Source organism: Anolis carolinensis, chromosome 4 (genome assembly GCF_035594765.1).
Source record: "Anolis carolinensis isolate JA03-04 chromosome 4, rAnoCar3.1.pri, whole genome shotgun sequence".
Lineage (NCBI taxonomy): Eukaryota > Metazoa > Chordata > Lepidosauria > Squamata > Dactyloidae > Anolis > Anolis carolinensis.
The window spans coordinates 243,991,037-244,015,041 of NC_085844.1; the positions used below are offsets into that span (position 1 = coordinate 243,991,037).

Here is a 24,005-nt window from a genome sequence, read left to right on the forward strand (position 1 = left end):
CTCTTTCACTTCCAAGAAGTCAATGTTCCTTGGAAGCAAAAAAAAAAAAAAAAACATAAGGAAAGAAGCTCATAAACCTGGCCATGAGACAGGTAAGCATTCAAGCGGTTTCTGAGAGTGATGAGAAATCAAGCCATGGACACAGATAATGAAGACCAGCACTTTCTCCAACTTGCATCCAGGGAAAGTGTTTATTCACTGCCTCACTTACAAAAGTCTCACTGCACTGGAATAAATCAAAGACAATGGGCAGTCATTAGTCGCATGTGTGTGCCTTGAAGCCAAGCTGTTGTGATCTGCACGAAACCCAAGGTGTTGACCCATGGAATCAAGCCAAACATGGTCTTCTTTTTTTCCTCTATATAGTCTGCCTGCTGGCTGAGATAGCAGCAAGTTCTACAAGCCACATTTTAATTCAGGCCTACATCTTCAAAACATACAGTATGAAGACTATTATAAAAGCTCAGATACACTACTCCTGTAACAAGAAGTCCAGCTGGTACAAAAGCCCCTGTAGAAATGCTTCCTTTATTCATAGAAGCACAGAAAAGCTTAAAAGGACTTCCAGCTAGACCAAGCATGGGGAAATTTTGGCCCTCCAGGTGTTTTGGATTTCAACACCCACAATTCCTAACAGCCGGTTTCCCCATGCCTGGTCTAGACAGAGAACAAGGAAAAAAAGAGAAGGCAAGGCCAGTAGAAAAATACTTGGTCAAAGTCAACAAATATGGAGCACTGACTGTATTTACTTTACGGAAAATTTGGTATCATGGCAGGAATGATGGAGAAAATACAGTTTTCTGCACCACAAAAAAAGAACACATTTTATTTGCGTATGTCTTTCTAGATATTTTTACCTGTGTTTGTTTTCATTTTTGTAAGTTGTCCTGAATCCTTGCTTTGGAAGAAAGGTGGAATATTAATGACTGAATCTATTACTGTCATTGCTGCTGCAGCAATTATTTAAAAGGTCAATGCACTGCTTTTTTAAAGACAACTATGCATTTTAAAGTACTTTTAATATTATTCCCAGTTGAATTACCTTCCTTCTGTTTTAAAGATGTAGATCCCTTTTAAATTTGCAAGTTGTCCTAAGTCCCAGGGGTGGGGTGGGGGGGAAGTAAGTATATTATAAATAAATGAAATGGAAGTTTAAAGAACTGTCTGGGAATGATATGGAACTGATCACAAATCCACTTTAGCCTCCCCGCGTCCATAAGCCACCCCGAGTTTCTTCGAGGAGAGAGGGTGGGATATAAATAAACCTATCATTATTATTATCATCATCATCATCATCATCATCATCATCATCATCATTATTCTGACACAAAAACACAGTATGACACAGGAAACGAGATGTATATGCTGGATTTCATATCACAAAATCACAACTCGAATACTTCCTAAGCATTTAGGATTGTGTAATGTATTTTTGAATGATGCATGCAGATCCAAGTAAGGTGGCCTTTTGCAGTTACAGATCATGATTTTGTCAATATTTATTGTTTTCAAATGCTGGCTGAGATCTTTTGGCATGACATCCAGTGTGCCAATTATCACTGGGAACACCTGCACTGGTTTATGTCAAAGCCTTTGCAGTTCAATTTTGAGATCCTGATAACGGCTGAATTTTTCCTGTTTTTCGTCAATTGGACTGTTACCTGGTATGGCGACATCAACACTCCAAACTTTTTTCTTTTCCACAGCTGTGAGGTCTGGTGTATTGTGTTCAAAACTTTGTCAGTCTGGATTTGAAAGTCCCACAGTATTTTTCATGTTTGTTTTCCACTACCTTTGCAGGTTTGTGTTCCCACTAGTTCTTTACCACTGGCAGGTGGTACTTGTGGCATAAATTCCAATGAATCATTTGGGCCACATAGTTGTATCTCTATTTGTAGTCTGTGTGATTTTCTTGCAGCAGCTAAGGATATGATCAATGGTTTCATCAGCTTTCTTGCACAGTCTGCCTCATCATCATCATCATTATCATCATCATTATGGAACACCACATTTTTGTTTCATACTGAACAATGCAAGTTAAAAAGTGATTTGGAAATATTCAGATTTTCCCTTTGAGAGACTAGAAAGGGATGGTCCAAGTAATCAGAAAGAGCCGAGAGCCACAGAAACAGTCCTGAGGTGTGCTCTGGTCTTCAGTGCTGTTGATCTCGTATCCCTTCCATTTGTTCACAATGTAAAGTGAACCTATCATGGGCTTAGAGGCAAGATTTGTTGAGAAGAGGGTTGCCTTTGCCTTCCTCTGAGGCCGAGAGTATATGATTTACCCAAGGTCATTCAATGGGATCCCATGGCTGAGCAGAAATTTGAACCCTGGTCTCCAGAGTCATAGTCCAATGCTCAAACCACTGCACAACACTGGCTCTTGGTTTTCCTATCTATTCAGTGGATAACCCAGGTGTCCATCCAAGCATGTCAAGTTGCAAAAGCATGACCTTGGGAGTTCTACAATCTGCACTTTCAGTTCTTCCAATGCACTGGTCAGGGATGCACCCATGATATGTTCAATTCATTCTTCCCTTAATCTGGCTGCCCCTTGAAGAGAACCAGAATAAACTAGGGCAGTAGTGTCATGCTCATTTTCCTTGAGGGCCACATCAACCTTATGGTTACTTTCAAAGGGCCACTGAATCTATAAATGGAGAATCCATAGATATGGGGGACATAATATATATATTTTTTCAAATAGTGGTCAGTGCTCTTTAGTTTATTCCCTGATTTCATTGAACAACTCCCATCACTTCTGATAATCTGCCAGGCAGACTGGAGATAATGGGAATGGCAACCCAGCAGTACTTGTGACTCTGGAGTTGGCCAACGATGAAAATCAGACATCCTATTCACAAACCTTGTCTCTAAATCCAAACTCCAGGATCCTAGCTAAACAGAACAAACTGCAGGCTACCAGATGTAACTCCCATCAGCTCGAGGCATGATGTCTAATTATGAGGCATAAAGGAGTTGCAGTCCAGCATTTGAAGGGCCACATAAAATGACATGACAGACCAACAATACATTAAACATCCCAGAACAGGAAAATTTGGATTAAAAATCATAAAAATATATCAACATTATAAATCCCAAGAAGAAATGCACTGAAGGGTGAGTAGATGTCAGCCAAAAGAAGTCAACAGGTGTCTCTCAGACGTGCGCCTGGTGTCATTCTTAGAAGACGCACCACTTGCATGTTTTGGAAGAAGACAGCCATCATCGGAGAAGAAGGGAAGTCTAATGAGACGTGGCATTTTGCTGAGAAGCACACGCCTCAGAGCAAGGCAGGGCAATCTAACTCTGCTCAAAGTTGCTGGCCAAGTTTATTGAAGCGCAGCATCAGCAGAACACCAGTGCAGACAACACCTCCGAGGAGACACATGGGGGAGAAAGACAGGCACCGAAATACAATTAGAATAGATTTTCCCACTAATGCACAATGGTCAAAAATCCTAAAACTATGCACTCTGCAAGAACAACAGAGCAAGATGGATGTATTGACATGGTTCCCATGTCAGTAGGGCAGCTAATACATCCCAAGTTTTGGGTACTTTTAAAGGAGCTGGGCCTTTTAGGAAGGGATTCAGGACCATGGAGAGCTCATTTGAAGCTTAACCTAAAGTGCCTTTAGTGCCTCAAAGATATTGGAGTCACCAATATTGGAGTGCCAATATATTAGTACAGTATAAGGTATGTTTTTTTAATTGGTTAGTATTTCAAAAGGATACAGGAGCCCTGGTGGCTCAGTGTGTTAAAGCACTGAGCTGCTGAACTTGCAGACCGAAAGGTCCCAGGTTCAAATCCCAGGAGCGGAGTGAGCGTCCGCTGTTAGCTCCAGCTTCTGCCAACCCAACAGTTCGAAAACAATGTGCGGGAAGGTAATGGCACTCCATGCAGTCATGCTGGCCACATGATCTTGGAGGTGTCTATGGACAATGCCTATGGAGATGAGCACCAATCCCCAGAGTCAGACATGACTGGACTTAACCTCAGGGGAACCCTTTACCTTTACCTATTTCAAAAGGATAATTGCTTACTTCCTTCCTTATTTACTAATGCATTGGATCCCTCAGTGGCACAGCAGATTTTGCCAGCAGAACTGCTGGCTTGAAGGTTTCTGGTTCAAATCCAACCTGGGAAGAGTGAAGATGAGCTCCCTTTATCAGCTCCAGCTCCATGTGGTGACATGAGAGAAGCCTCCCACAAGGATGGCAAAAACATCAAAACATCCAGGCATCCCCTGGGTAATGTCCTTGCAAACGGCCAATTCTCTCACACCAGAAGCAACTTGCAGTTTCTCAGGTCGCTCCTGACACAGAAAAAAAAACTAATGCATTTTTATTTTAGTTATACAAACCCTTCTTCCAAAGATTTCAAGACAACCTACATGGTCCAACTTTCAGTTTATCCCACACTAACCTTGCAAGGCAGTTTAAGCTGAGAGTAGGTGAAAGGATCACACAGGAAGCTTCCAAGGCTGCAGCTTGAAATGTTTCTAAAGTCCTAGCCATATATTTAATGGTGGCTTTCCTGTGCCAAATAGCAAGGTCAGGAATGGGGGTTGCTCACTGCAATTCCACTGCAAGAAGAAACAGATGACTCCCCCTTCCACGCTGCTCCACTTCCATGTTCCAATTCTGGTTGATGTCTGAGCAATTGTTGTTTACACTGTCTTCAAAAGGAATAAATTTTACTTGGCTCTAAATTCAATATGATCAAAGAACCCAGGAACAGTCATTATACTACGTGTAAATTATCTTTAGCCACTTCCAAGTTGGCTTTCACAAAATCTTGACATGTACTAGTTAGTCTCTTAAACATGGAAAAGGGAAATAAATCTTCTCACAATATCATCTGCATGGTTCAATGCTATGAGATCTTGGAAGTTGTAGTTTTATAAGGTCTTTAGCCTGCTCTGCCAAATAGTACTGATACTTCATCAAACCACAGTTCCCAGGATCACATAGCATTGAGTCAAGGCAGACAAAGTGGAGTAAAACTGCACTAATTCTACAATGTAGACACACATTTAGGCAAGGAATACTCAGAGATGGCTTTATCAGTTCCTTTTTCTTAAATTTAGACTACAGCACATGACAGTCATTGGTGGTGTCCAAGTATTAACTGGGGCTGATCTTGCCTAACTTTCAAGGTGAGATAGGATCTGTTACAATTAGGGCCTTAAATATCTTTGGGGAAAAAACAAATGCTGTAAGCAGCTGCTGCAGTTTTAACATTTGTTTTGCAAACCTAGAGAAATACACATAATTAGGGGCCAGTTGTTAATATAATTGCCTGATTAGCAGTTGCATCTGGTGGGTGCCTGTTTTGTAAATGTATTACCAGTATTTCATTGATTAATGAATACTTCTATCCTGCCTTTCCTACAGGCAATTCTTCTCTTCTGCTTCTGTACTTTACGCAACAAAACTGCAAAGTAGGTCAGTTTGACTAAGAAAAAGTGACTAACTAAACATCCCAGATAAAATATCATTTCTCAGAAAAGACTAAAAACCTAAAGGGCCACGGTGGCGCAATGGGTTAAACCCTTGTGCTGCCAAACTGCTGACCTGAAGGTCGGCAGTTCGAATCCGTGAGAAGGGGTGAGCTCCCGACTGTAAGCTCCAGCTCCTACCAACCTAGCCATTTGAAAGCATGCAAATGTGAGTGGAGCTGGGCTTTAGCACAACTGGTAAATCACCAGCAGTAATAAGATCTACCAACCAAAAGGTGGCCAGTTCGAAGCTTGGTCGGGGTGAGCACTTGACTGTCAAGCCCAGCTCACTATTTACTTAAGTAGTTTGAAAATGCTGTTGTTGTTGTTGTTGTTAAATGGATAGTCCTTCAGCGGGAAAAGGCAGAGATGCTCCAAGCAATCTTGTTGGCCACACAACTAAGAGGTAACAACGCAGGCTCCTCATTTGAAAATGGAGAAAAAAGCACCTTCCCGAGCCAGAGATGAGAAGTGCCTCCAGAAGCCGGAAATGAAAGGAGAAGCATTTGCCTTTGTGTTTGTGTGTCTCATTGTATGTGACTGTAAAGGCATTACATGTTTGCCTATGTCTGCTGTAAATGCTGTAATTCACTCTGAGTCTGCTAGGGGAGAGTATAAATTAAGTGTATTATTATTATTATTATTATTATTATTATTATTATTATTATTATTATTATTATGACATGATGACGTTGTATGACATAGCAAACAAGATAGATATGCTGGATTTCGTATCACAAAATCACAAGTCAAACACTTCCCAATTGTTTAGGACTGTGTGATGTATTTTCGGATGATGCTCGCAGATCCCAGTAGGGTGGCCTTTTGCAGTTGGCAGATCGTAATTTTATCAATGTCTATTGTTTCCAAATGCCAGCTGAGATCTTTTGGCACGGCACACGGTGTGCCCATCACCACTGGGACCACCTGCACTGGTTTCTGCCAGAGTCTTTGAAGTTCGATCTTGAGGTCCTGATAGCGGCTGAGTTTTTCCTGTTGTTTTTCGTCAATGCGATTGTCACCTGGGATGGCAACATCAATGATCCAAATCTTTTTCTTCTCCACAACTGTGATGTCTGGTGTGTTGTGTTCCAGAACTTTGTCAGTCTGGATTCGGAAGTCCCACAGTATCTTTACGTGCTCATTTTCCAATACTTTTGCAGGTTTGTGATCCCACCAGTTCTTTACTGCTGGGAGGTGGTACTTGAGGCATAAGTTCCAATGAATCATTTGGGCCATAGTTGTGCCTCTGTTTGTAGTCTGTCTGTACGATTTTCTTACAGCAGCTGAGGATATGATCAATGGTTACATCAGCTTCCTTGCACAGTCTGCATTTTGGGTCATCGGCTGATTTTTCGATCTTGGCCTTAATTGCATTTGTTCTTAGTTGTTGTTGTTGTTGTTGTTGTTGTTGTTGTTAGATCACCCAAAACCGCAACCTAACCATTCTAAACACTATACCCCTCGATGTTGGGCACATCTACACTGCAGAATTAATGAAGTTGACCTGGTTCTAAATGTCATGGCTCAATATTATGGAATAATGGGAGTTTTACAAGGTCTTTAACCAAAGATGCCTATGAAGCCATGGACCCAACCATCCATAATGTGAGGGCTAAATGTCATCTTTTAATGGATTTTAATATTTAAAATGTGTAATATTTAAACATACAAATTACTTATTTTTTTAAACACTCTCTGCTTTATTTAATTTCTGTTGTTGTGTTTACTTTGTTCTGTTTTAAATATGTTATTTGCCATCTTGAGTCCCATTATTGGGAGAAAGGTGGGATAAAATAAATTAAAATATGATGATGATGATGATACAAAAGCAGACAAATTAATTCCAAGTGCACAAGTGTGACACATTTTCCCTTAATAGATATGAAAATTGTTTGAGCAGGTTAGCAACAGAGAAAAATTCATTTCCCTAATCCCTTCTCAGCTTTCCTATCTTATTCCCAGACTCAAAATGCAAAGCAAATGCAAAAGGTATTCAGCAAGATATAAGTGAAGTCTTTCATGCTGCTGGGCAGCTGTTAACATTTGCTGATGAAGGCTCTAAAGCAGAGACCCACTTCTCAGAGGCCCCATGTTTATGGGGAGAAATGCAGCAAAGAGAGGAAAGGAAAAGGCTAAACTACAGATACTGACAGTTTTCAGCAGAATCTTCTGCCCGATCCCACTTCCCAGAGTCATTATTTATTGTCGTTGCAGTATAAAACATTAAACAGAGCTAGCTCAGCTTTTTTGCTACTATTTTGTCACTTCTGTTATGGGTGAAGACATAATGCCACAAGACAGGGCATACAGAAAATGCTAAGAACAAGCCAAAGTAGTAAGAAAGTCGGAAAGGCAAAGAATTCCACCTCCAGAAATGGTGGGCAATTCACATCATCAGTTCCTATGAGGGATCTTGGGATTTGTAGTTGGGTCCCCTTCTACACTGCCATATAATCCAGATTATCAAAGCAGATAATCCACAATATTTGCTTTGAATTGGGTTACCTGAATCTACACTGGCACATAATCCAGTTCAAAGTAGATAATCTGGATTTTGTATGGCAGTGTGGAAGGGACCTTGGTGAACTATTTCTAAATAGATATGGGGGGATCCTGGTATCTGCTGGGATTTGGTTCCTAAATCCCATTATATGGCTTAGTAAAATGGTTCCTTGATGGCAAAACCAAGGTTTGCTTTTTTGATTTTTTTAAAAACTATTTTCAGGTTGTGGATGATTAAATCCATGGACACAGAATCCTTGGATATGGAGTACTGATTGTATTTTGAGTGATAGTTCAGCATAGATCGCTATGAAAGAATTGGAAGTGCTTCATCAAATTACAAATCCCAGGATTCTCTAGGGCCCCTTCTACAGTGCCATATAAAATACAGATTATCTGCTTTGAATTGGATTATAAAGCAGTGTATACTTATACTTATGACTTGAAGTTGGGTTGCTAATCTGAAGATTGCTGGTTCGAATCCAGCCCGGGGATGAGCTCCCTCTATCAGCTCCAGCTCCATGCAGGGACATGAGAGAAGCCTCCCACAAGGATGGTAAAAACATCAAAACATCTGGGCATCCCCTGGGGGTCATCCTTGCAGACGGCCAATTCCCTCACACCAGAAGCAACTTGCAGTTTCTCAAGTCCCTCCTAACACAAAAAAACTTATATTCCAGTTCAAAGCAGATAATGTGTTTCTCTGTTTTGATAATCTGGATTATATGGCAGTGTAGATCCAGCCTAAGACAGAATCATGCATTTAAAGTAGCACCAATCTTCCATAATTCTGCAGTGTAGATATTATCCTGTGAGCAATGGAACCACGACTCTGGAAACCAGGTTCAGATCAAGGACTGGCTGCTGCTACATCCATAACAGGCAATTTCTCCACCACTGATATGTTGTTCTTCTCCAATCTGAGCACCACTTATCTGCCACATAATTCAGATTATCAAAGCAGATCATCCACATTATCTTACTCTGAACTGCATTATATGAGTCAGTTCAAAGATGACAACCTGGATTTTATATGGCCGTGTAGAAGGGCCCTTAGTTCATCTGTTGATATTCACTTCTACAATCTCTCATCGATGCACCAAGCATTTTCTTGCCAAGAAAAAGTTTCCTGAAAGTTTTTCTGATGCAGTGCAAATACCAAGAGCCTTCTCTTCCGAAAGCAAAACACCCTTGAACTCATGACTTTTCCCTTCAGAAACACCAATGCTGACATACAGGCTTTTTGTAAAAATAGCTGCATCAGTACTAGTGATTTCTTCCTGGCATCTCCTCCAGCTGTGTAATACTGTTAAAGCCAATTGTGGCTCCAAGTCAACAACTGGCCCTATTTCCAGTTACTCAAAAATAACAGGATAAAAGACCGATTTTAAAAGCATTTGAACTAGCACAGTATTTGCTTGTCTACTGCCATCTCACAGTGCTAAAACACTTTCACACCTTAGGCCAAGATGAGGCAAGAATAGTTAGTGCATATAATGACCGTATTGAAAGACACAGTATACTTTCCAACTGCCCCAATTTGTAAGGAGAGTCCCAATTAATCCTCTGCTATCCCACTTTTCAAGCTGCTTTTTAAAATGGCCCACTTATTTCATTAACTCCCATTTTCCCCCTTTGTTCTTGGCTTATCCGGTTGCCGGAAATTGAGGGTGAAGTGCAAAAATTGAGCAACAAACTAAGACATTTTAAAAGCAGCTGCGGAAATGGAAAGACAGGAATCCTTGACACGGACTCTGCCAACAAAAAAGATATGCTGCAAGAAGCTTGGGACGCAATGAGATGGAAGTTGGGAGCTGCAGAAAAGCCTAGAAAAACCTTGCACTTAGGCCCTAATGGCTCAAGTGTATGTCTAATCTCCATAAGGCACACTTGCCAAGAGCTGAGGAAGAAAGAATTGCAGGTATTGATTCAAAATTCCTGGCTGAAGCTTTGACTGCAGGCCTCTGCATTTACATAATATGACAATATTTCAAATGGAAGTGATCTGTATCAGTGGGCAATGCTACAATTACACTGCATTCCTACATACCTTGCCTGGTCTTAGGTCCCACTGAAGCCAATATTTTTGAAATGGCATGTCCTGGATAACACTCTTGAGTGTCTATGGTCTGCAATATGACTTTCTGAGCATCAGTGACTTAAACCAATTTAACAATCATTTTTCTCCTGCCCAAAACATATTGGAAACTATTGCTCATAAGAGAGACTGGGGCTTCGCAAACAAACAAAATATTGTAGTATCCTCCCTATGCCAAGGTGGTTATAGTAATATTTTGGGATATGCATGTTTTCCAGAGATCATAAAAGTTGGAAGGGACCACGAGGACTATGTTGTTCAACTCTCCACATGACTGCACCACTAAAGCAGTTCTAAGGGATTGCCTTCCAACCTTTGCTTAAAGTCTTCCAAAGAAGGGCAATCCACTACTCTCCAGGGCAATCTATTTCATGTCAAACAATTCTTATAGTCAAGTATGTCTTTCTAATATTCAGGTGGAATCACATATCTTAGAATGTGAATCGATTTTTATGTGTCATAGTCTTGGGGCAACACAAAAACAAGTCCCTCTCCCACATGACATCTTCAGATGTTTGAAGAAGGCCATCACATTACTTCTCGAATTATCTTCAAATAAAACCTACCCAGATCCCTGAATTCTTCCTCAAAAGACCTTGTTTCCAAGGCTTTAGTATCTTGGTCACTTTTTTCTTATTGCTGTTGTTTAACAGGGAAAGAGGAGCCCCGGTGACGCAGTGTGTTAAAGCACTGAGCTGCTGAACTTGCACACCGAAAGGCCCCGGGAGCAGACTGAGCGGCCACTGTTAGCTCCAGCTTTTGCTAACCTAGCAGTTCGAAAACATGCCAATATGAGTAGATCAATAGGTACCGCTCCGGTGGAAAGGTAACGGCGCTCCATGCAGTCATGCCGGCCACATGACCTTGGAGGAGTCTATGGACAATGCTGGCTCTTAAGCTTATAAATGGAGATGAGCACCAACCCCCAGAGTCAGACATGACTGCACAACGTCAGGGGAAAACCTTTACCTTTAACCTTAACAGGGAAACTAAGTTAAGTCCAACTAAGACTAAGTCCAACATTGTGCTAGTGGTTAGACCAGCCATAGGCAAACTTTGGCCCTCCAGTTGTTTTGGATTTCAACTCCACAATTCCCAACAATTCCTATTGGCTGTTAGAAATTGTAGGAATTGAAGTCCAGAACACTTGGAGATCCAAAGTTTACCCATGGCTGGGTTAGACAGAACTGTTCCTCCATGACAATTGTCTATGTTGCCCCAAAAGAAACTCTAGACAGAGCTCTGGAGATGCAGGGAATCCATCAGGATTTTACTGGGGTGGTTCCTGAAGTTTCCCTGAGTTCTGCTCTTCCTCCAGTTGGAATCCACCATTTAATCCTCCATTCATATGGTCACTCCTTAAAACTCAGATTCAGTCATTTTTCTCTCAGGCTGTACCAACTGCCCATCTGTTATGATCCTGGAGTGAACAGCAGTGCCTTGGAAATATTACCCTGTATAATGTATGTTCACTTTTTCACACTGCTGATTTGTCATTTCCCTTGAATATGAGCTCCACTTCCACACTATTGCTGCCTTTAGGAGGCCTTTCAGAAAATGATCCTAGCCAATCAGGGACCATATAGTGAACACAGTGATATCAAACTCTATGCAGTCAATCAGATTTCATCAGTGTAATGACATCATCAAGGGCAACCCAAGCTGATTTAGAATGAGGGCAACCCTTTCTGAATTAACCACACACCCATTAATGCAGAATGGGAAAATCTTTCCCCTTTCTGCCTTTGATTTCCTTTACAGATTGGATATCTTCTATCCAAAATGCTTGGAGCCAGAAGTAATTTGGGTTTTAGAATGCTTACATTTCTTATATACTGTATGTAGATAATGGGATATACTGGAGATGGGACTCATGCAATGACCACATAAAAATCACAGAATCTTAAGAGTTGGAAAAGACCCCAAGAGCCATCCATGCTAACCCCATTCGGCTGTGTGGGAATACACAATCAAAGCACTCCCAACAGATGATCACCCTGCTTCTATTTGAAAACCTCTAGAAAAGGAAACTCCACCAGACTCCCAGACTTTCACTGTCAAAAGTTTTTATCATCAGGAATTTCTTCCTAATGTTTAGATAGAATCTCTTTTCCTTCAAATATTTAAACGTGGATTCTCTCTCAGCCTTCTGAGCATTGTGTCGTCACCTTCTCTGGAGGTTTTTAAGCACAGACTTGATGGCCATTTATCAAGAATGCTTTGGTTGTGTATTTCTGCATGGTAGGGATTGGACTGGATGATTGGATCCCTTCCAACTTTTGGATTCTATTATTCTTTTCTCCCAGTTAACCATACCCAGTTCCCTAACACATTTCTCAGGCAGCTTGATTTCCAAACTTTTGATCATTTTGATTGTCTTTCTCTGGACATGTTCTAGCTTGTCAATACCCTTCTCGAATTGTGATGCCCAGAACTGGACATAATATTCCAGGTGAGATATGACCAAAGCAGAATAGAGTGGAAGTACTGCTTCGCCCAGTTTAGCTATCCCTCCCAATTTGGTGTCATCTGCAAATGTGATAAGCCGGGCTGTGGCGCAGCTGTTGAGCAGCTGCCTTAAATCACTCTGACCATGAGGTCATGAGTTCGAGGCCAGCCCGTGGCGGGGTGAGCACCCGTCAATTAAAAAAAATAAAAAATAGCCCCTGCTCATTGCTGACCTAGCAACCCGAAAGATAGTTGCATCTATCAAGTAGGAGATAAGGTACCACTTATAAAGTGGGGAGGCAAGATTAACTAATTTACGACCTGGAATGAGGAAGTGCCGTCAGTGTGGATGATGAAGCAGCTGCTCCCCCCTGTGGCCAGAATCGAACATCCCCTCAGAAGAAGGTTAACTTGCCTCTGCGTGTGTCTCTCAGTCTCTGTTTGATGTGTTTATGGGCATTGAATGTTTGCCCTATGTGTGTTATAATGTGATCCGCCCTGAGTCCCCTTTGGGGTGAGAAGGGCGGAATATAAATACTGTAAATAAATAAATAAATACATAAATTCCATTGTCCAAGTCATTGATAAATACGTTGAATAGCACTGGGTCAAGGACAGAAACATGTGGCACCCCTCTGGTCACTTCTTTCCAGCATGAAACATAGACATGGGTAAGAACAGGATCGTGCTCTATCCATAGTAATTAAAGCCCAGTTTCCTCTTTATCGCTGCCATTATGGATAAGTGATCCAAGTCTCTACTTCTTATCACATCCAGTCATGACACCAAAACTGAGAAGGCAGTCAAATGGCAGCAGGTTGACTGACTAACTCCAAACATTGTCAAATGCTTCTTTCTTGACTTAAATATGGTGTCACCAAGGACTGAGTCTTTGCCCTCATCTTTGCTGGAACTGGTATTTATCATCTTCTCACTTACGACACACATTAATCATTTGATGCTTTCAAAGTTAAAGTCAGGTCCATAACTGCAGCACTGCAATGTTGAGAGTCAAAAGATTTGCTGCCTGGCAAATACAGGAGCTCCATTCTGAACTAGAGTAACCTACAAAACTCAACTGAAATCCAGGGACTGGAAGAGATATCCTGATATATGCACATGATTTCAGATAGGTTTTTCCAGTTTACTCCAGTTCAGAATATGGAATTGTGGAATTGCTTCTTCCAATCTGGAAAGATTAGTAAACCATGAACCAAGTATCCTACATTATTGAGTAAAAGAAATGCAGTTCTGCTACCCATCCTGATAAACCAGGATCTGAACCGAATGGGAGCCCTGAGCAAGAAGCCTATATGAGCAAGTGCCCTCTAATATACCCTGTCAAGATTGTCAAGGCACTATGGTAAAGTACACATGGGGGAAATCCCATCAAGCTAACACATTTGATAGACATTTTGACTATACGTTTGGTGTCACTTGCTCCTTTAATATAGATGATGGCGATGGTGATGATGATTTATACCCTTTGAGTCTCCACAAGGAGTCTCAAAGCAACTGCCATAGTGTCACCCTGGAAGACGTACCCTATTCTTAGGCTACATCTCCAGGAATTTCTAGGTACTCCGGAGCAACTTTGTGATAAGTATGCTGGGACCAGAGATCAGGTTCAGTTGTATTCATGGTTTCAGGTAACTGCAATCCAACTGGGAACATATCCCCATGTATGCAAGAGTCTTACTCTGCAAGTGCAGCTTCTTCTTTGGATATAAATTTCCTGAGACCAAGACACACAATTCAAAATGGATGCAAACATTCTTCTGTTGTTGTTTTTTTTCTGTGCAAAGCCATTTTAAGTTTCCCCTTCACGTGCTGCAAGTCTGTTTCAGTTTTATGTGGTCATACCAATCTTATCTATACCCAGTCTTTAACTGAAAGAACATCTCTGATACAATGGAAATTATGTATTTCTGTTATTGTTGTTGTTGTTTACATCCCACCTTTTCTCTCTAAAAGAGAGGGCAAACTCCAGGTGTTCTGGACTTCAATTCCTACAATTCCTATTTGTTTATTTACAGCATTTATATTCCACCCTTCTCACCCCGAAGGGGACTCAGGGCGGATCACATTACACATATAGGTAAACATTCAATGCCTTTTAACACAGAACAAAGACAAGACAAACATAGGCTCCGAGCGGGCCTCGAACTCATGACTTCCTGGTCAGAGTGATTCATTGCAGCTGGTTGCAGCTGGCTTGCTCTCCAGTCTGCGCCACAGCCTGGGCCTAACAGCCAATAGGAATTGTTGGGAATTGTGGAGTTGAAATCCAAAACAACTGGAGGACCGAAGTTTGCCTATGGCTGGTCTAATCACTAGCACAATGTTGGACTTAGTCCTTAGTTTCCCTGTTAGACAACAGCAATAAGAAAAAGGTGACCAAGATACTAAAGCCTTGGAAGCCAGGTGGCTATTTCTTATATTTATATCCCACTCTTCACAAGGTGGCTCAGATTACAGATTTTTTACAGATGCAATCCAGTTATTACAATAATAATAATTAATCATCATCATAATCATCATCACCATCTTTATTTATATTCCGCCCTATCTTCCCAAGGGGACGTTACAATTAAATTTTACAAAAACTAAACTGTAAAAATAAACTACCCATAGAAAAGGGTTGGATTGGATGATGCTTCTGGCCTCTTCCAACTCTAGGGGTCTGTTAAATTGGTACTAATTTAAAATACCTTAAAACAATTTAAAACATAACTACAAGAAATAAGTGAACCATACACATATACTGTACCATTAGAAATGCTTTAGAGCAATGGTTCTCAACCTGTGGGTCCCCAGGTGTTTTGGCCTACAACTCCCAGAAATCCCAGACAGTTTACCAACTGTTAGGATTTCTGGGAGTTGTGGGCCAAAATATCTGGGGACCCACAGGTTGAGAACCACTGCTCTAGAACGACAGCAATGGCAAGCTTCTTCTGCAAGAAAACCTAGGAGAGAGTCACCCACAGGCTTCAGAGCCAAAATATCCTCAAGACACCAGATCCCCAACTGAGCTTTGAACCGTTAGCTCTTATTAGTACTTAGTACCACCACTGGATGGATATCAGGTGCTGTAGGTTATATTTCCGAGGAAGGAACCATCTCCAAGTATCCTAGAAATGAAAGGCAGCCAGTGAAGCTGTTTCAGGGTGGGAGTTATATGTTCCCCGAAACTAGCCAGGGTCAGTATTTTAGCTGCAGCCTTTTGGACCAATGAAGGTTTCCAAATACCATCCTCCCCTTTTGATAGTGTGTGTTAAAAAGGCCAGAGATTGAAAATTGGACATTATATATACAAAGTGTATTTCCTATCTCTGCACTGGTTACTGGAAATACTGTTAAATTGCTTGTTGTTTCAAGAACTTCCAAATCAACTTGGAGCCATTTCCAACCTATGGCAACCCTAAGGTCACCCGTCACAAGTTTTGAACAAATCTTGCCAAGACAACCCTGTAATAAGGTTGCCAAAGTCACAAATGACTTGAAGGCACACAACAAGAACAATCCTTGCTTCACAGTGTCCACCATCTGACAAGGAAAAATGGCTCCATGTAGTATTTAAAAAATCCATCATAGCTTTTTCAAATTCTGAGTTTTGAAAAAATATATATCATGGTCAGCTAAATCAGCTAAATTTTTAATCAATAGAATCGTGTTAGTTTATATCCAAAGTTGGTGGTTTCCTAATCAGAATCTAGCCCAAGTTTTACACCAGAACTTTGAAGAACTGTAGACCTAGATTGAACTTGCAGACCGAAAGGTCCCAGGCTCAAATCCCGGGAGCGGAGTGAGCGCCCACTGTTGCTCCAGCTCCTGCCAACCTAGCAGTTCGAAAACATGCCAATGTGAGTAGATCAATAGGTACTGCTCTGGCAGGAAGGTAATGGCGCTCCATGCAGTCATGCCAGCCACATGACCTTGGAGGTGTCTATGGACAATGTCGGCTCTTCGGCTTAGAAATGGAGATGAGCACCAACCCAGAGTCAGACATGACTGGACTTAACATCAGAGGAAACCTTTACCTTTACGTTTTTAGACCTAGATTGGTTCAGCACCTTGGATAGTTCTTTGCTGTTAGGACATTGCTGTTCAGAGGAGAGGGTCAGATCAGTACATAGTGGCATGATTAACTGTGAAGACTGTGTGTTGATCGATTGTGCACTGATCTCCACACATAAATCAAACTCACACACATGTCTTCCAAGAAAAATTAAACAAAACCAACAAAAGTCTCATGGTAATCAGTGTGTGGTGACGGAGCAGGACTGTCACAGACTGGCACACGGGCAGTGGATATAGATTCAGTCACTCTACCTAAAGATCCAAGACAGTTAAGTAGTTCAGCAGCTGTATCCACAACTGAGCAGCCCTTTTTAGGATCCACTCTGCTTCCACTCTGCTCACCCCATATGAGGAGGGGGCTAAAAAAGGTGCCCTAAACATAGACTGCCTCTCTTATCCTTGACTGGACTGCCTCGTCCAGAGTGGTCACCACCTCATGACTGAAAAAGAAAAATGAACTTGGAATGTATGGACATTGTTGGCAAGAATAGGTCTCTAAGTCACCTACAGTCCTACCACCAAGACCCAACTCTTGGAAGGCAATCATACTCGGTCATGTATGATAGCCTGTCATGATCATCAGATCAGTAGCTGGTGATTCCCATATTAGCAGTGTTGTGGATGTGCTCTAGGTTTTGGTCTTAATTTTAACTATATAAGGTGGATCAGATTTAGCTTTTTCAGAAATTCTCTTAAAGTTTGGACTAAGATCCAAAATAGGGGGGTGCATCTACACTGTAGAATTAATGCAGTTCGACACCACTTTAACTATCATGGCTCAATGCTATGGAATCATGGAAGATGAGGTGTTACAAGGTCTCTGCTCTTCTCTGAAAAAGAGTGATGTCTTATCAAACTACAGCACCCATTCCAGATGGGAGATTCTGGGAGCTGTAGTCCAAAAAGAGCTTTTCCAAACTCCATGCCACACTGGAATTTCCAATCATACACATGGATTCCACAAACACATTGCTTGCTAAAGAAGTATAACCCACAAGGAATGCTCTTACAATATACTGCCTTTTGTTTTATTCCTCACCTTTAAAAAGTAAATATATAGGAAAAAGCAAGTTTTGACCTTTTGTCACTTTTCACCTTTTCCCCTCCCCACCTTTAAAAGGTGAGTTTCGCCCCCTCAAAATCATTCTAAAGGTCAGACAAATGTCTACAGTTCCACTCCAGATCAGAACGATTTCAAGGGAGAAATGTTCAAAAGCCTACACTAGCAATTCAGTCTGCTTTGCTAAAAACAGAATCTATAGACTATCCTCAGATTTCCCAGTTTTCTTTTGGAATAACAACCTCTTTGGTATTAGTTAATACACCATCTCTCTGGAACACACCAGTTTACAAAATGGCAAGTCTCCAAAATGCAATGCCCCAGATGCTTTTTCATGCCGATGCAAATGCAAAACCACAAAGCTTTGGGTGGAAATAAAGGAGACACAAGTCAGCACATTTCGGATAACGTCTTGAAAACCAAAGGAGGAAATGGAGAAAGGGATGGCACACCAACCAAAAAACAAATCTCCAGGTTTTGATATCCATCTGGAAAGAAGCATTTTAATGGGGCCACACCAATGTCAACGCAAAACAGCAGAAGCCGAAACTCAGATTCTTCCTGGTAAGCACCCAAATTAGTATTGTATCTTTGCTTGCGTTGGAATAAGCCCATTGAAGACAGCAGAGCTTCCTTCTGCATAAACATGCATATAAGCTTGGCCTGGTTCTCTGTTTTTACACTTCATCGTAGACTGTTTCTCACATGCACCCAAACACATGCATAAACATTCACATCTAACTATATGCATTGTTTATCCATAAATATAGTCATGATGAAATGACTGTTAAATCCATGTGATACACCAATAACTTACATAACCAACTAGTGATTGATTAATATCATATTATTTTGTTCGGTTATTACATTAACACTGCATCTTTATTTTTATATCATCTCTTTTTTTTCCTTATGATTTAATTAAAAATGCACCGGAATGGCACACTCATTTCCACCAAGGAAATAAGATGCAGCCACAAACACCAGAATGTCAGCATCTTGCCTTTTGCTGCTTGTATTACGCACACATACACACATATAGGGTTTTTCCCTCCTCCTTTCTAGAGTCATCTCTCCAGCATCTGCAGTGTAAAGGGGGAAGGATGGCAAGTGGCCTTGCATCTTCTTCCCAACCCTGGTGAAAATCTAATGAAAACAGAGATGATGAATGCATGTCATCTGAAATTTGGGAAGGGGGGAGGAGGTTGAGTTTAGGAAACCATCAACTATGAACCAGAAGATTTTCTGTGCCATTCAAGCTTTGCAGCATCACTATGGTGATATCTAGCAAACCCACAGCAAAGCAACTAGGTAGCAATGCTGCTCCACTTTTTCAATCTGGACTAATCCAAAACAATAACAATAAAAGTAGGTGTCTTTTTAGACCCAGACTTTATGGAATGAAGCATTTCATTTCCTGTACAAACTTCAAAAAAAAGACCCTATGGAAGTAATAATGAATGGAAATTGGGGTTCAGTTCCCTGCAGGAGTCTAAATTCAATGGGTTGCATCTTAGGTTCTCAGCTTTCCCCATCTCTATATTCAATCTAATGGTGACCAACCAAGAGGATGAATACAGGAAAGATTGGAAAACACCATGAACATGAGAAGTGCTGAATCAATGACAAATTTAGAATTGCAAGAAGCTCTCAAGCTGGAAATGCTACATGCCAAGTTATTCTTGCATCTTATTCCTCCAAATGGTTTCAAGGGAAGCTACTGACATGAGAAAAGGCTTATCACCGATACCTGTCTTTTTACTAGAAGAGATGGAGGAAAGAAGATGAAAACACAAGCGTAGCAAACACGAATGCCCTAAAAATGTCTTCATTTGATCACACCACCTAGCTGTTTTCTGTCTGCCACCACCATGTCTCCCTTTTCCAAAACAGAGCAGGCTATTATGGAAAAAAATTACTGGATATACATAACAGCCTCAAAAAAACTTGCATGCAGAGAGACTGTCCGCTTGGAATTATGGAGCACACAGCTAGGTAAGGATAAATGGAACAGGATTGTAACAGTCAACTTGCATTGCTTTCTGCTGAGATTCAAGCACCCTCCCTCTCTTTGTTTTTTGTGGTTTGTCACCATCTTATACTGAGGCATGCAGTTCCGAAGGTGAATTGTGCATTGGCCAAAACATGAGATCCCTTGGCTTGCTTTGACCATGATATTGGTCATTCTCAATGGATGACACTCAGGTACATTCTTTTATCATGTGTAAGGGAAAGAATGAGTCATTTTTATTATGTGTAAAGGAAAGAATGAGTCTCACACCCATTTTTTTGCACATCCACTCTCAACGTCTGTTTTTTAACAAGCTATGAATCAACACTTAATGTGCACATGTCCCTTTCATGCAAGCAAGGCACACCAACTGGCCAAAATGACAAGGTTGTGTTTTGCAGAGAAAATGCTAACCTACAAGTGAACATAGAGGCAGAAAAGGGAGAATGCCAAAAAGGCATGGGGCATTAGTCAATTCTTTTTGCGACTGAAGGATAGGACAGCTTGAGACAGATTGGAAGGAGTTGAATATTGTAGATAAATATGGTGGAGACAGAGAGAAAGAAGCAGGGAAGGGGTTAAAATAGGTGATTGGCAAGCTGGAGCCGGAAGGATGCAAAGGAGAAAGGGATGCTGGTGACGAAAGAGAGCTCTCTCTCCTGAGCATCGCCAGGCACAGATGGCAGGAATGTACAAAGGTGATAAAAGAGAAGGAAGTGTAGAGACCAGGAAAGGGCCCTTGGGTTCCCCAGAGCAGGGAAAGGAGGCAGAGAGAGAAAAGGAGAAAAGGCAGAGTTATGGAGAAGGAAGACTGGAAAGGAAAGACAGAGAAAGGAGTCTGCAGGAATGGATGAATAGAAGGGCAGAAGAATAGAGAGAAAGAAGGAAATAGGGATGGAAGCAAAAAAGAGGAAAAGAGTGAAAGAGAGGATACAGCAAAAGAGGGGAACAGAGGAGGGACAGAGGAATGAGAAAGAAGAAGAGTAGGAAGAATGGAGGAAAGAGGGGTGGACAAAGGGGTAGAGGAAGAGGGACAGAAGAATGGAGGGACAGAGGAAGTGGGATTGAAGGACAGAGGCAAAGAAAGGAAAGAAGTGTAGAGGGACAGTGAATCCCCTTCCACACTGCTGTATAAAATCCCACATTATCTGATTTGAACTGGATGATATGGCAGTGTGGATTCAGGGCGCTTTGAGACAGGCCCTATATCCAAGGATCTGATCCTAGGTTTTCTGTTTATCCCAGATTGTCTGGCAGTGGGACTCATATAATCCAGTTTAAAGCAGAAAACCTGGGATCAGATCCTGTCTGGAAGGGCCCTCAGATAACCCAGTTCAAAGCAAATACTGTGGATTTTCTGCCTTGATATTCTGAGTTACATGGCTGTGTGGAAGGGCACTGAAAAAGAGAAACAAAAGAAGAGAGATGTTGGGGACAGAAGAATAGAAAGAGAGGGGAAGAGGACAGAGAGAGAAAGGGATGGAGGGATAAGAAAGCAAGATTAGAAGAGGAGTGGAGAAACCCCCTATGAACTAGCCCAGGTGCTAAGGTCTTCTGAGGGGGGGGGGGGGCTGCTCTCAGTCCCACCTTCGCTGATGGGGGTGAGGGACAGGTGGTGGCCCCTCAGCTATGGAATTGGAGTGGAAGAGGAATAGAGGCATAGAAAGAGAGGAAGATGGATGAAGGAGCAAAGCATTGCAGTTCAGCCCTTGATTGTGCCTGCACCTAATGTCACTAAGGAAGTAGATCATGCAATTTCTAGGTCTGTGAGCCAGAAGGGGATTTTAAGTCCTGAAACTGAGCCGTCTGTCTCCAGTAGCTAGTGAAGGCCACATTCGAGAAAGCAGCCCAGTTGTTGTTGAGAAGCCTTTCTCTAGGGAAGGAAGGCCAGAGGCTGATATGAGCTCAGAGGATGAAATTTCAGGTGGACAGACTAATGAGCTGATAGATAGGAGACTTAATTTTCATGAATGCAGAGCCATGCAGCAGAATTTGCGAAAGTCACAGAACTTGTTAGTGAAAAAGTCGTTAGCAGGTTCTCAGGGAAGACAACATGATTTCATGTCTATATTAGAGAGATGAGAGGGATTTTTCAGTGGTCCAGTCAATGTTGCAGTTTGAGAAGCAATATCTCTGGTCAAGTCCTAGTTAAGCCTGCTAGAGGAATTCTACTTTCATGCTTCATGTTTTCAAGTTTAAGTGATTATTCCTGGATTTCTGTATTGGATTTTTATGCTGCCTTTCTATATCCTAGGTTGGATGCCTTGTTGTCTTGGATTTTGAAACAACTCTTGTACCTTGAATCTTAGGACCTTTTGTTTTACATTCAGACTTTGACATTTCTGCTATTTTTTGCTGAACCACTTTTTATGTAATCTTCAATAAACTGCTTTGCTGTTTTAACTTGGGATTGGAGTGTGGTGGTTAAGGGCAGAGGTGCTTCCTGCCCTGGAGTACAACATAGAGAGACAAGTGGAGGGATAGAGAGGATGACGGAAAGAGAGGTAGGGGTTGAGAGATTGAAGGGGGAAGGGATGGAGAAAAGGGGAAAATAGGAAGGAGGGACTGAGGGCCCTTCCAAACAGCCACATAACCCAGCATATCAAGGAGGGAAATCCCACAATATCTGCTTTGAAATGGGTTATCTGAGTCCACACTCAGATTTGTCATTGGACTATTTCTCTATGTTTACAAAACTTTATCACCGTCCCTTATTCCATGATATAGCACTTTAATGAACCTGTCCCCGCATTTCTCTTTACTCACTTTGATTTTATCTGCTCAGCTTTTAAAGTATTGTTTTATTATATTGTTTTTTGCTATTGTTGAAATGTTTTTTTAAAAAAATTCTGCTACTATTTTGTGTATGTAATGTTGCTGTGTCGTTGTTGGGCTTGTCCCTGTTGTAAGCCGCCCCAAGTCCCTTCGGGGAGATGGGGCGGGATATAAGAATAAAGATTATTATTATTGTTGTTGTTGTTGTTGTGTTGTTATATATTCCAGTTCAAAGCAGATATTTTGGGATTTCCTGCCTAGATATGAGGGGTTATGTGGCTGTGTGGAAGGGCCGTGATTCTCACTTCTGGAATTGAGCATACCCTCATGAAGCTGGAAATGTTAAATTGCCTCCATGTTTGTCTATATGTCTTTGTGTGTGTGTGTGTCAGGAGTGACTTGAGAAACTGCAAGTCGCTTCTGGAGTGAGAGACTTGGCCATCTGCAAGGATATTGCCCAGGGGATGCCTGGATGTTTTTGATGTTTTATCATCCTTGTGGGAGGTTTCTCTCATGTCCCTGCATGGAGCTGGAGCTGATCGAGGGAGCTCATCCGTGCTCTCCCCGGGTGGGATTCGAACCTGGCAGCTTGAAGGTCAGCATATATGTCTTATGGCATTGAATATTTGCCAGGTATATGTGCATTGTGATCACCTTTGGGGTGCGAAGGGCAGAATATAAATACTGTAAGTATATATATATATAACAGTAAAGGTTTTCCCCTGACATTAAGTCCAGTCATGTCTGACTCTGGGGGTTGGTGCTCATCTCCATTTTTAAGCCGAAGAGCCGGCGTTGTCCATAGGCACTTCCAAGGTCATGTGGCTGGCATGACTGCATGGAACGCCGTTACCTCCCCACCGGAGCAGTACCTATTGATCTACTCACATTTGCATGTTTTTGAACTGCTAGATTGGCAGAAGATATATATATATATATATATATATATATATATATATATATATTTTCCAGTTCAAAGCAGATAATGTGGGATTTTATTCAGCTGTGTGGAAGGGGCTGAGAAAAAGGCAGCGGGATGAAGGGACTGTAAGTAAGTAAGTACAGTAGAGTCTCACTTATTCAAACTAAATGGGCCGGCAGAAGCTTGGATAAGAGAATATCTTGGATAATAAGGAGGGATTAAGGAAAAGCCTATTAAACATCAAATTAGGTTATGGTTTTACAAATTAAGCACCAAAACATCATGTTTTACAACAAATTTGACAGAAAAAGCAGTTCAATGCGCAGTAATGTTATGTTGTAATTACTGTATTTACGAATTTAGTGCCAAATATCATGATATATTGAAAACATTGACTGCAAAAATGGCTTGGATAATCCAGAAGCTTGGATAAGCGAGGCTTGGATAAGTGAGATATTCCAGTTCAAAGCAGATAATGTGGGATTTCCTGCCTAGATATTAGGGATTATATGGCTGTGTGGAAGAGCCCCGATTCCCAATCCTGGAATTGAGCATACCCTCTTGAAGCTGGAAGCTGGAAGTGTTAAATTGCCTTGATGTTTG

General features: G+C 41.4%; 1 protein-coding gene across 13 annotated transcripts in view; it reads right to left on the reverse strand.

Moving 5' to 3' along the window:
* kcnq2 (potassium voltage-gated channel subfamily Q member 2) overlaps positions 1-24,005 on the reverse strand; it is a 146,006-nt gene that overhangs the window by 121,079 nt on the left and 922 nt on the right. The window lies entirely within an intron of this gene.